This window comes from Triturus cristatus, chromosome 6 (assembly GCF_964204655.1).
Source record: "Triturus cristatus chromosome 6, aTriCri1.1, whole genome shotgun sequence".
Taxonomy (NCBI): Eukaryota; Metazoa; Chordata; class Amphibia; order Caudata; family Salamandridae; genus Triturus; species Triturus cristatus.
The window spans coordinates 102,762,518-102,777,042 of NC_140589.1; positions in this window are offsets into that span (position 1 = coordinate 102,762,518).

Below are 14,525 nucleotides of genomic sequence, written 5' to 3' on the forward strand. Positions count from 1 at the left end.
CCGACCTCTGAGAGCATGGCTCTCGCAACCTGGGGTTCAGAAACATGTCTGTGTTGGCAAGCTGGACAATACCAATCAGGCAGCACGCTAAGAGGCTGGTGGGTTTTCAGGCAGCACCTCTAAGGTGCCCTCAGGGTGCATATCCTAATAAAGCCACAACGGGCATCAGTATGGATTTATTAAGACAAGGTGTTTGACAGAAAACACCATAGGCTTCAGTGAAGTCAGCATGTATCTGGGGAACTGATAATGACCAGTGCCCATTACATATACTCAAGATGGTTTCCCTGTTCACTTGCACTATCCAGCAATCGAACTAGACAGCACAGGGGCATTTTTGATCATGCAGATATGTCCTTACATGTAATATAATGCACCCTGTCTTAGGGCTGTAAGGCCTGCTGTAGGGGCAACTTACCTTTATAGCATGCAGTGTTTGGGAGTATGGCACACAACGTGTGTGCCATGCCGTGTTTTCACTTTTGTCTGCACTATTCCACACAGCCTGTAAATGGCTGTTTGCATGGGTTTGGTGGTGGGTCCCTTAGGGTGGCACAACACATGCTGCAGGACCCAGGCACCCTCTTTAGTACCCATTACCATTTAGTATAATTTAACAAGGACTTACAGCGCTACTAAAGGCCTTTCCAACTGGGGAACAGTTGAGCAGTTACCTTGTTGTAGGGAAAGAGCCCAGTGCACTCTAGACAAAATTGCATCACACACCAGGCAAAAAGTGGGGGTGACCACGTCAAAAAGGGGCACCTTCCTGCAACCGGGCACAGCAGATTCCAATTGCTGCAGACTAGTTGAGGAGGATCTGATACACTGACTCTGTTGGCTGGAGGATGGCGACCCAGACACTGAAATGAGGGAGGATGGAGACAGGACTACAGTTAGAGTTAGGGCCTATTAACCAGGGGCTGCTGATTAGATTTTCCTGAGTACTGTCATTTGGAGGATGGTGGGGGTGGGTCGGAATCAGCAGATTCCGTTGTTAATGATGAGGACGTTTCTAGGAACATCTTACCGCAGGCTTTGTACCTGTCCCAGACCTTGCCTAACCAATCCCACAGAAAGATATTGCGCAGTTACAACGTGATATCTGCACGTTTATAAGGAACAGGAAACTCCCCAGAATTTCTAATACCCTCATGATGCAGCCCCGTGATCGCGGTGGACTGGTCGGCCATAACTTCTTAGAGCATTATTGGGCGGCACATCTGTGTTTCGTCTCAGCATGGGTGGCTCAGGACAGTGAGGCCCACTGGCTCGATATGGACAGAGCGCTGGCCTGTAGATATGGGATCTCGCCTGGATAAACAGGTACACCCGGCACCGCAGTGTATATTTTTCTGCTCCCGCTAAAACTGTGCCCGACATTTGGGACAGGCTGGCTCTCACTAAGGGCCTGACCACCTTCCTCTCACTTAACACACCTATTGCATGCAACCCAGCATTTCCCTCTGCGCTGGGCCCCAGCGCTTTTAAAGATTGGATTGATAATGACTGTCGGACGCTCCGAGACCTGTTTATAGGGACAGAGATTAAAACCTTTGAACAGTGTAAAGCAGAATTCCGCCTACCCAACACAGCTAAGATGCAATATCTCCACCTGAGGCGCTGGGCACTCCATCCAACTGTATACCCAGAGGTCATCCAACTGTACACTTTTTTTGAGCAAATGAGTGCGCACATATGACAGATCACGGGGGCTCATCTCTAATACATACACCACGATACAACACTCTATGCCTGCCCATACCCATCCTTATCAGTTCTGGTTGGACAAGAGTGACTCAGAAGAGATAACACCTAAACAATGGGACTCACTATGGCGGGATGTAGCTAAAATTTGCTGTAGTCTGTTCCTCAGGGAAACAGCATATAAACGCATGTTCCAGTGGTATTGCACACCATCTCGGTTATCTGCCATATATGCTGGTTCCTCTGACGTCTGTTGGCAGTGCCACAATACCAGTGGCAATTTTCATCACATTTGGTGGTCGTACGCTTCGATTACCACCCTCTAGAAGGAGGTCCTTAGCCATATTAAAGCCAGTGTGGGATACCCCATCCACCTACCGGACGGTGATCCTGGGGATACGTCCTACAACCATTAAAGCGATGACGCAAGCTGAGTGGACGCTCATTAGTTGTATGGTGCATGCGGCCTGTTAGCTGATCACACCGCACTGGAAACCATCTACCCCGCCCACAGTAGCCCAATGGATTACCAGACTATGGCACATTTTAGCCACGGAGCAGCTTTCACATAACCTAACCAGTACTTCCAGCTGTATGGTACTCTCTCATCCAATATCTTACATGCATAGAGTTCACTTGTTTCAACACCCCTCATCTTAGAGCACCGCAGCTGTTCCCTTAATGCCCAATAGGTAATTGAGCGTATGTTGAGACATTGGCTCCACGCCGGAGCCCTGGGACATGCGCGCTCTAGGCACGTGACAGCACTGCACTGTACCGACATGATACCTGAACTATCCTGTACTCCACCTGTGGGAGACGTTGCTGTCTTACTGAGTGTTTGTTGTGTTGTTTTTATTGTGCCTGCTCCTCTTCTTTCCTTGATTTGTTTGGCTATTGGGTATCGTCCAGGCATCTAGCACTAAATGGAACTATCTGCCGTGGCCTGTGTCCTCAACTCTTAATGTACTTGCTTGGGCTATCAGTAATTCTGTGGTTGAACTTGATGACAAATGTAGTGCCAAAACGGTTGCTATTTACTACCACTGATCTCCAATGCCTGTGACATAGCATATGTGATATATTTCCTGTTGTTAATAAAGGAATATTAGACTTTGTCACAGAATGCTGATGAATAAACGCTCCACAGATGCCACTATCCAACAAGGATGCGGTATTAGCAATACTTCAATCTTCTACAATCAGTAGGAAATGATTATCAGCATTATTCATAGAAGGTCCTACAGAAGGAAGCCATCTTACTTCCATCTTCTTCTCAGGGAAAGATTGGAATCTCCCAACAATTCCCCACAGGACGTTAGTATAGGCCTGAACTATATGTCCAGCATCTCCAAAATACAGATGTAAACCAGGTGCTATTTCTGACTCTCAGTCAAAGGACCTCTTACTGCTCCGGCCTGCGCAGGCTCTTGAGGCGACGGGTCCACATGGACCAGATGGACCAGAAGAAGGACATCTAAGAAAATCTGAATGACTTCCTCTGAACTTCTTTCTTTCCTTTTATGTCTCTTGTAAACAAATGCACAAAATCCTTAAGCTCAAAAAAAGAAGTAGGAAGCAGTGGTCCTTAATATCCTCAATCAAACCACATAGACACAATATTATCTGAGTTCTTTCGACTGAGATGGTTTTAGATGCTGATTGGCTAAAATGAGACTCATATGTCAATACATCCATCTCTTCTTGCTGAATATTACACAAATTCTCTTCAGCGGAGTACTCTAAATCATGACACTCACACATCTTCTTAATACATAATTAGAAGGCAACATACAACTGTAAACAAGCATCTGAATTGGTTGCTGTGAAAGTTGGCCTGGTATATTATTATTATTAGGGAGGTTTATAAAGCGCTTGGTTACGCTAGAAAGCGTGTCCCCGCGCTACAGCTGAAAGACTCAGAGCAGCAGTGAGGAGTAGGCTCGACTATCTTGAAAAAAGGTGTGTTTTTAAGTTCTTCCGGAAGCTGGATTCCGAGGGGTCTAGGCGGAGATTAAGAGGCAGGGCGTTCCAGCGCTTCGCTGCCAAATGGCAAAAAGAGCGTCCACCCATGCGAGCCATTCTGACCCTAGGGACCACAAGTAGACCTCCGTGAGAAGAGCGCAGAGCGCGAGAAGGTACATGCTTGATGACTAGGTTCAGGAGTGGTGTAGGCGCTTTCCGAGCAAGAATGCGATGGCAGGTACAGAGGGCTTTAAATTCCACTCTGCTTCTAACTGGCAACCAGTGGAGAGTGTGAAGGGCAGCTTTCGAATCCGATCTTTTAGGAGTTTTAAGGATGAGGCGGGCTGCTGCATTCTGCAATACCTGGAGGCGGTTTAGTGCCTTACAGGTGGCTCCCAAGTACAATAGGTTGCCATAGTCTAGGCGCGATGTCACGAGGGCATGCACTAGCGTTCTTCGGGCGGACATAGGAAGGAGAGCCAGGACCTTGCGTAAGATTTTTAAAACGCTGAAACAGACACCCGCCACTCGGTTTATTTGGGGTCCAAAAGACAGGTCAGCATCAAGCCATACGCCCAGGTTCTTAACTTCGTGACGAGGCATAGGTGCCTGCCCTAGGCCTGGGGGCCACCATGCCGACGACCAAGCGGAAGGACTCCCCCCCACCACGAGTACCTCGGTCTTGTTGCCATTTAATTTCAGGCAATTGGTGGACATCCAGGTTGCAAGATCTTGCATGCAAGCTCTGAAACTGTCCATAGCAAGTCCGGGCACTCGTGAGAGGGAGATAACCAACTGTGTGTCATCGGCGTATGACACGATTTTCAATCCATGAGTCACGGCAATTGAGGCCACTGGAGAGACATAGAGATTAAATAAAGTTGGGCTCAGGGACGATCCCTGGGGAACGCCCTGTCCCAAACCTATGTCTCTAGAGTAGTGATCACCCAGGCGGACTTGAAAGCTTCTCCCAGTCAGGAAGGATTGGATCCATTGGAGTGCAGCTTCAGATATTCCTCAGTTATTCAAACACTGTAGCAAGTTGGCATGAGCTACAGTGTCGAATGCTGCACTCAGGTCCAATAGGATGAGGGCCATAGTGTGACCCTCATCCGCCCCCTGACGTAGGGATTCCACCGCTGTCAGTAGTGCAGATTCTGTAGAGTGACGGGGACGAAAGCCGAATTGAGAATCGTGTAATAGTGCGGCTTTATCAACGAAATCCATCAGTTGAAGATTGACCGTTTTTTCGGATACTTTGGCTAGGTATGGTAGGAGTGAGATTGGTCGCAGGTTCTCGAGTTTCTCAAAACTAATGGTAGGTTTCTTCCTTAGAGGTAGGACCACTGCCTTTTTCCAGTCTTTAGATACTTTCATGGTACTAAAAGACACGTCTAGTAGATGTCTGATGTAGGGTTCTAATACCACCAGACTATCCGCTAGACGTTTAGGTGTGGTAGGGTCCCGTGGAGAACCCGACCTCACGGATCTACAAATTTTTAGGAGATCTTCTGGGGGCAGGACGAAAAAGTGGGTCAGTCTGTGTCTATCTCCCCATTCCCTAGGGCTTTCGACAAATTCTGTCCCAGTTATAGGCTGCATTGGAAACGCTGCGTAGATTTTGGCTATTTTTTCTGAAAAGAAGTCTGCAATTCTATTGCACGATTCAGGGGAACAATCAACTGTGACATTGGCTGATTTTCCGCTCGAAAGAGTTTTGTAGAGCGAAAACAGCTCTTTCGTTGAATTACCAGCTTCACTGATTCTAGACGCATAGTATGCTGTTTTGGATTTTCTGATTTGGCCATGGTAAAGTCGCCTCCTTGTCAAGTAGGTGGCTCTAGATTCTTTGGAGAAAGTCCTGCGCCAATCTCTTTCGGTTCTTTTCAGTGCGGTTTTCAAGGCTCTTAATTCCTCGTTGAACCATGGGGCGGTTTTTTGAACACGGCCCCCGGATTGAGCTTTTTGAAGAGGAGCTGTAAAGTCCAATGCCTCAGTGATGCGATTGCAAAGATTAGTATTAGCCATGTCAGCGTCATCCCCCCCGGGCTCCCCCCCTTAGTCAGTGCCTCGCAGAATTTAGGCTGGGAGAAAGTAGCCCAATTCCGCCTAAGGTGATACAATAATGTTGGCTGCGGGGGTCTACTTCCAGGAATACGAATAATGAAAGGGACTAAATAGTGATCCGACCAAGGGATGGGAATAGGGGTTTTGGCTTCTATTTCCCCCCAATTTACAAATATAGGATCCAGCAGGTGACCCAACTGATGGGTTGGACCGCTAACAATTTGATTCAATTGGAGGGCTCCTAATGCCTGACTGAAATTCTTACTGACGCTCTCTAAGGGGTTATTGAGATGTAAATTAAGGTCTCCGAGTACCAAGAATTTATCGTTGCATAAAGCAGTCTCCATAATGCCTTCAACCAGACTTTCCTCAAACTTGGCTATAGGGCCTGGGGGTCTGTAGATTAGCATGCCCTTTATCGTATAGCTATTAGTCACTTTAATAGTGAAACTCCCTGCCTCACTATCCAGGGTGGGAGAGCTGTCGAATTGGCATTGCAAGCTTTCTCGGATTACAATTGCAATGTGGAAAAGTAGCTCGTAACTGAACATTATCTGCGCCATCTTGTCTCTCCCCAGCGCAACACACAGGAAAGCACACGGCAGCCATTTTAGGCACCCTGGTCTCTCTCCCTGCTCATTGCCGATCGCCAGCGCGTCCCCCTGACGCTGCGAACCTCCCCCGCGCGCCGGCCACCCCCGCTCTCTCATACATGGGCCATAAACCCTCTCCTTCTGCGCGACCCTGCCATGGAACCACATCCCACGCCTGACCGACATCCCATACATGGTAATACATCTCTTTGATAACCCCCTTCCTCTGCGCCCAAATTGTCCGAACCGATCCCAGGCCATCACCTAGCCCTGCGGATGCAGTTTATTGCCCCTGCTGTAAGGGAAACACCCCACATCAAAGGGATTACAGTAAATCAAGGCCCCCCACCCCCTGAGACCCGACCAGTCGCATACACCCCCGGGAATTGGCGGAATGTCCAGCTGTGTGATAGCCATCTCCTACTGTGGGTGGGGTGGGGACTTCCACTGTAGATATGTGTGGGAACGAGCTTGAAGTGGGGATTCTGAGGATGTTCTTTCATGTATCAAAGCGATCTCAAGAATGTGCCATGTATGATAAACCTGCAATAAAGTCATAAACCTGTGTATAAGAGGCCAGGCCTCAGAGATGTGGTTAGAGCACCTCGTGACGATACCTTGCTGTCTGACCTGATGTGTTCTCCTCCGGAGAGAATAAAACTTTGTTTCCTGCCTTCCAGTCTCCGGCGCCTGCCTCTCTGTTGATTTATCATCGAATGGTATAAGAGGCGATTACCGCTGGGCAATACTTGAAAGGTTACCAACTACGACTGCCGCTGCCATTTAACAATTGGCGTCCCAAGCGTGGGGCTCATCAGCGACACGTGGATCCAGTGGGAGAGGTCCCGACGACAGAGTGAACAACTGCAACGATCGGTAGAGCTCCTGCCCGATAGACCCTCGTCTGGCAGCCGATCATCCGAACTTCACTGGTTCCGAGCAGACCTCTCTCGAGTGATCTACGGTCCTGACTGGGAACCATCAGGAGTGCCGCGGCAATAACAGAGAGTAGAGGACGATCGGGCGCTGGAGGCGGAAGACAAGAAACTGTCCATGCGGTCCGGGTAAGGTCGTGAAACACGACAAATTGCGACACGATTGATTGATTGATTGATTGAAAATACTAGTATTACTTATTGATTGTTCTCCTTGAGATATTCGCTGTCTACAAACGGGGAAGAGTAGAAATACTCCCTCTTCCTTTGCAGATAGTGAAGGGTAGGTAACGCAGACTTTTGTCCCCATTGTAACCCGTCGTGCCTATTTTTATCTCCCCACTGATTGATTGTCTGAACATTGATTGTTTTGAAGAATAGTGCTCTTTGAGATATTCTCTGTTTGCAAATAACGTAGAATAGAAATATTTTGTCTAGTCTTTGCAAATAGTGAAGGGTAGGTAACGCAGACTTTTGTCCCCATTGTAACCCGTCGTGCCTATCTCTTTCTCACCATTGATTGATTGATTGTCTGAACACTAGTTGTTTGATATTGGTTCTTTGGAGGTATTCTCTGCTTACAAATAACGTGGAACAGAGATATTCTGTCTAGTCTTTGCAAGCAGTGAAAAGATAGGTAGTGCAGACTTTTGTCCCCGTTGTAACCCGTCATGCCTGTCTTCTCCCCACTGATTGGTAGTTGGTTCTGCCCGGACCGCTTATTAGAGGTGAACCATCCGGCTCCACTGGAAGGCACCCCTAATAAGGACACGTTTACTAAATATGGACTAGTCGCTGTAGTTTATAGCAAACTATGACATAAATATACAAAGAAGGACTCCGAAAACCAGTAGACCACTGATGGGATCCTTTTTCTTTTAAGAAACGCTAGGAAATAGCCCTTTACGAGGAATATGAAACTAGGAGGAGGAGCCAAGCCCACGGTCGAGGTAGCCACGAGGTAGCTCGGCTCCGCCGCTCTCACTGCCTAAAACATGGCTGCCTTACTGCCCACCCCGCCTAGTAAACGCGACAAAATCCTGCACCTACGGAAGCCTGCTGGTACCCACCATCGACGTCACCGAACTGGGCTAGATCGCGCACAATTGGGCTATGTTATTTTCCGGTTGCGCAGTAACATCCTCGTGCTCGTTGCCAAATATATACAACACTCCAACAAAGTAGTATAATTATAACATTTTAATAACTTATAGGTATAACAACACGCCAACAGGGTAAACACATTAAAACACGTTTTTGAACAACTATTTACATGACAGTCCTCGCCCCTCCTTCTTCGAAATAGCAACATTGGCCTGTTTTGGCCGGTCCTTTTAGTTGGCTTTGGGCTATAAAAGACCTGCAAAATCCATCGGCATCAGTGGCGGACAATTGTGCGAATAGGCCAGAGGCTACACGCAGCCCCGAGGCCCTGGCAGCGCCAAAGTGGAGTCCACCACGTTGTACTGGTCTTCCCATTCTCTGCTTCGACCGGCAGCGAAGGGTGCCCTGGCAGGGGGGAAGCGACGCGGACGGGCCTCCCCAGGTGGAGGCTCGCCAGCAGAGAAGGCACCCCTGCCGTTTCACTCGCCGGCCAGCTGAGTTGCACCCAGCCGTTTCACTCGCCGGCCAGCTGAGTTGCACCCAGCCGTTTCACTCGCCGTCCAGATGAGTAGGCGCCCCTGCACTCACCGGCCAGCTGCAGCAGGACAGCCATTCACGTCTTGCCTGCCGGGCAACCACTCAGGCGCGGGTCCACTAAGATTGCCATTAGCGTTTGACTCGAGAAGTGGGCCTCCGCAGCCGAGTGATCGGGGGACCCACCCCGGTGGCTGTAACGAAGAGCTGCTGCTGCTGCTGCCTCTGGACTCTGGCGGTCGGTTCTTCAGATTCAGGCCTGGCCCACCGAAAGACGGCTCTGGACTCGGAAGCTTGTCTGCTCGGGCGTGGGCCCCACCCTTGAAAAACACCCTCTCAACTTTGCAGATTCTGCGGGAGTCATTGACATTCGACTCCCGTGGACTTCCGGTTGGGACAACCGCCGCTATTTGCTTGCTTATTCCACATTAACCTGTCTTTGCCCCGGGCGGCAGCCATCTTGCCTCCGTTTGGTGCCATAAAAGAAAGACTGATTCAAGGCGTCGGCGGAAGAACCCACCTGCTGTCCCGCCCCAAGGACGGACCACGGCTTGCTACAAGACCGCGGTGACGCCATGCTGACGCAAGCTGACGCTAACGAAAGTTCTCGAACTACCGAAAGGGATTCTGGTCCGGCAGCTAGTTAGTGGGAAGACTTAGACTGTGCACTGGACCCACCCGACCTCGCCCCAAAATAGCGCCAATGTAGGAGGGGCCTGCAACTCCTTAGGGCGTCCCGGTTACTTGACATTTATGTTAAAAAAAAAAAAAGATATGTATGCGATGTTTCCACACATGATGGTCGGAGGGACGGGGAGGGTACTGAATTTATGCTAAAGTAGTGTTGCTCATGATACTCGACGCCTCTCACACCGTGGCCGGCCTGTAGCGGTTGTAGGCCCGTATTTGTATACTGACATTGTTTTAAATAAAGGGCTTCTTAAAGGAATTACGGAATCAGCGTCATGACAAATCATCTAGGTTGGTAAAGGTTTTGAATAAATGATTGTTACTCCCAAGCAATAGAAAGCAGATAATGCAGACCCTATTTGCCTGAATTTTTTTTGATTGACGGAATTTGTACCCGTCACACCTGTCTTTTTCCAAGAGTTGTCAGAAAATGGTCGACTGTAGCTTAAGGTATATGCCGAATGCAAGGTACGGTATCTTGCACCATAATATACGACCGATTGAGAAATAAATGTACGACTAGGGAACCCGAATTTAGGAGATGAATGAAATAGAGCATCTTTGTATAATCGAAAGAAAGAATAATAGGTCTGTGGTATTACCCACTCCTGCGGCTAGCCTGGTACGTGGTAAGTAGAACTTTTTCGTGTCTACGCGCGCTAATGTACTTTGAATGCTGCGCACCCCCCCCCCTTCTTCTCTTCCCTATAGGCCACATCGGAATTCCGACTGTAGAATGGAGTGAACATGGACCGCACCGTGCTCAATATAGGGAAAAACATAGACAAACGTTGTGGGATAGTGCGCGAAGTGCAGACCACCACTGGGAACGTGAAAAACTGTATGGTATGACTGTGCGTGTGTGCGACGATTATACGGTATGAATGTGTATGCATTTCATATGCTTGGTTCGCTGGAAGAGAACGTCATCGTATGACTGAAGTGCTTATCTATCGATCAAAGGGAGGGGAGTAAAAGGTCTGACACCCCCCCCCCCCCCCAAAATGAATTACGGAAAATACTGAAAATACGCAGCGTGCATAGAAAGAGGACAGGAAAGGAGATGTCCCCATACTCAACGTAGCTCTGTGTCTTCGTCTTATTCTGCGCTTGATGTATGTACTGTCACACCCTATCCGGTATTTGTGTGTACGTGACCACCGAATTTATGTCTTTCCCCTGCTTGTGTTTTCTTACATAGAACTGACCCGTGCTACTCCATGTTGTGTGTGCACCAAGTAGCCTATTATCGTACACATGTCTCTCTCTCTCTCTCTCTCTCTCTCTCTCTCTCTCTCTCACACTCTCTCTCTCCCTCCCTCGCTGAAGGCTCTCTTGCCCTCTTTCTTTTTGAATAAATAAACAACACTATACCTCCTCAGTATGTGTATAATTGGCCTCAAACACGACAGTGTTCGAACAAATTGACAGAAACAAAAACAACCGTACTTTACCACGTTACTACCTCTCCTTTCTGTAAAATGTTGAACTTCACTGGTTGAGAAAGAAAGGACAGGTACAACGACTGATGTCTCCCAATCTGGCCCTCATCACGGGGACTATATGTCAGTGGTTTTCGTTTTGAAGCTCCTAACGACACCCCTCCACCGCTCAGAATCGCCCCGCCTAATTGCTCAGAACTGGAACGTCTAAACACCCCGTCCTCCCAGAATAGCCCCAGTTTGGTACTAGCCATCCCAGGGTATTTTGAACAATACAGCTGATGACTTTATTTTCTGAAGACACATTGCCTAAACTAATAAGGGTTACCTATTGTCTTTAGCTTGTTTCCCTCCCCGAAATAGATATTTGTGAACCCATGACAGTGGCACCTCGCACTTTTTTATAAACTTAGCAGTCCTCGGAGAAAAATGTGAATTAACAGAGCTTGTGTTAGAAGAACGAGTTTCTACCGGAGAAGCCGGTTCGAACTTTGATAGACCAGAACGTTGACAGATGTCAGGCTTCCTGCAACGATTATAAAGTACAGGAATGGACACCTAGCAGGCCAGACGATGGAAATTTGCAAGAACACCCACAAAACATGCACCACAGCAATGATTAATAAGTTAGTAACATACACCGACATAAGAATTAATAGACATCCATCATAGAGCGACTGACAAAACATTTCCCCGACTACTCGGTGGTTGGGAGAGAGGATGAAGTGCGTAAAGGTCTTCCCTGCCAACTCTCTAAGATTTTGTTTTTTGTACTCATTCAAAGATAACATGCAGTCATCGGAAGAGAAGGGGTCGGACGTGACGCACAGCCTGGCTGCGGATCATGGAACACCTATGGCATCGACCAAGGGGGAGCCACGAAGCAAAAAGGGCACGGGACGAGGCACCATTATCAACATGAAAAGCGATAGAACGAAGGGCTATCCCGAGGCCCCCTGCTCGCTGATCTACGTGCCTGAAGTCCCAACCCGTCGGGCCCGATTGATGGGCCCAGTGCTGAAAGATTCTGCTCTCCTTGGTCCGCTTTTTGATCCGATCCCACTCCGCCCCCTCTTCCCTCGGCATCCCAAAGCACGCCCCTATTCCCCCCCCTCTCGTTTATATGGGATTTTGAATTTGACTTGACAACAGAAGAACAAAATGCGGGTACCCCGTCTCAAGGTACCTATGATAAGATGAGTTAGGGAACAGGACTGTGATCCGAGAACAACAAATGGTCACACCCTGCTACGTGAAAACTTGGATTTGAGCTGGACCTTAGCTCCACCGCCGGTGCTCAACAGTGCCAACAAAAGAAGAAGAACAATGAGAGCTTACCAGTGATGGCTCGTTATAATAGGACACTGGAAAGAAGAACCCCCCCCCCCCGACTGTAACCATTGTTAAGTTGAATTCCTCTCCCAACCGCTTTCGTATTGACTATCTTCCAATCGAGTTTTCATGATATTGCATCGATCACTTCCAACTGTACACTGATAGTTAAGAAACTTTAACTTTGTATAATGACACTTGTATAACACCAGCCGTGCACATGACTATGCTGTCTAGTTTGATCCACACGAAGTCTAGGCCTTAAGTAATGTACGTAATATTCCTTGATTTGCCAGAACATTTTTTATTACTTTACGGTATCATGTTTGTGTTCAAGCGAGCTTCCCTCCTCCTATCTCCGGGTCTGACATGTGACGCAGCTGACGTAATTTTGTATGCACTTCCTCCTCACCTATCCCATCAACTACATGTAATTATGTACAAATGTGTCGGATTATTCCTGTCCGCCCTAAAACTCTGAACTTTGAAGCAGAATATATGAAAGCTCTATACAGGGTAAAAGTTCGTGGCATTATGGGGATAGATCCGAACTAAACAAGCTGGCGAGATATGTTAATAGGGAGGACTGTGGAAAAGTAGCTCGTAACTGAACATTATCTGCGCCATCTTGTCTCTCCCCAGCGCGACACACAGGAAAGCGCACGGCAGCCATTTTAGGCACCCTGGTCTCTCTCCCTGCTCATTGCCGATCGCCAGCGCGTCCCCCTGACGCTGCGAACCTCCCCCGCGCCCCGGCCACCCCCGCTCTCTCATACATGGGCCATAAACCCTCTCCTTCTGCGCGACCCTGCCATGGAACCACATCCCACGCCTGACCGACATCCCATACATGGTCATACATCTCTTTGATAACCCCCTTCCTCTGCACCCAAATTGTCCGAACCGATCCCAGGCCATCACCTAGCCCTGCGGATGCAGTTTATTGCCCCTGCTGTAAGGGAAACACCCCACATCAAAGGGATTACAGTAAATCAAGGCTCCCCACCCCCTGAGACCCGACCAGTCGCACACACCCCCGGGAATTGGCGGAATGTCCAGCTGTGTGATAGCCATCTCCTACTTTGGGTGGGGTGGGGACTTCCACTGTAGATATGTGTGGGAACGAGCTTGAAGTGGGGATTCTGAGGATGTTCTTTCATGTATCAAAGCGATCTCAAGAATGTGCCATGTATGATAAACCTGCAATAAAGTCATAAACCTGTGTATAAGAGGCCAGGCCTCAGAGATGTGGTTAGAGCACCTCGTGACGATACCTTGCTGTCTGACCTGATGTGTTCTCCTCCGGAGAGAATAAAACTTTGTTTCCTTCCTTCCAGTCTCCGGCGCCTGCCTCTCTGTTGATTTATCATCGAATGGTATAAGAGGCGATTACCGCCGGGCAATACTTGAAAGGTTACCAACTACGACTGCCGCTACCATTTAACAGCAATGCCCCCTCCTCTACCTATGGGTCTGTCCTGTCTGTGTATTGTGTAACCTACTGGAAGTGCCTCAAGGGCATCAGATGTAGACTCATTATCTAACCACGTTTCTGTAAGGAACACAAGGTCCCAATTCCTCTCAGTGAGTAAATCATGTAGATCTAACTTGTGTTTCCTTAATGAGCGCACATTAAGCAGTCCGCAGTGCATGATGTAGTCCTTACTGTTCGTGTTCCTACCAAGGTCATAGGAGAAGTGGCAATGTTCGCAGCCTAAGTTGTCTTCTACTCGCAGTTTATGCTTGCATGATTCATTCACATTGCGGCGTAAGGCAAGTAAATCCAGCTTACTCCACCGTATGTGATCGTCCCGAGGGGCATGGGGTATGGCCCTGGACCGCGTACGATCGCGGACGAGCGCAGACGGGCTTGACTTAGGCGCGACTTCGGCGCGATGACGGCGCACCCGCTGCGCTCGCCCGCTGCGCGTCCGGGGAGGGCGCATTGATATAGGGGCGGAAGGCGTGGCCTCGAGAGTGGGCGTGTCTGGAGGGTCAGGCGCGCGATGGCGGCAGCGCGGTTCCCCTGCCTGCAACAACGCTCGAATCTGCAGAGCTAGTGCTTTCCCAGCTGCACCCAGGTCAAGGAGCTCAAGTAAGTGCAAAAGTGCTATAAAATACACAGAGTAAAATCACAATTTTTAAAATAATCAGAC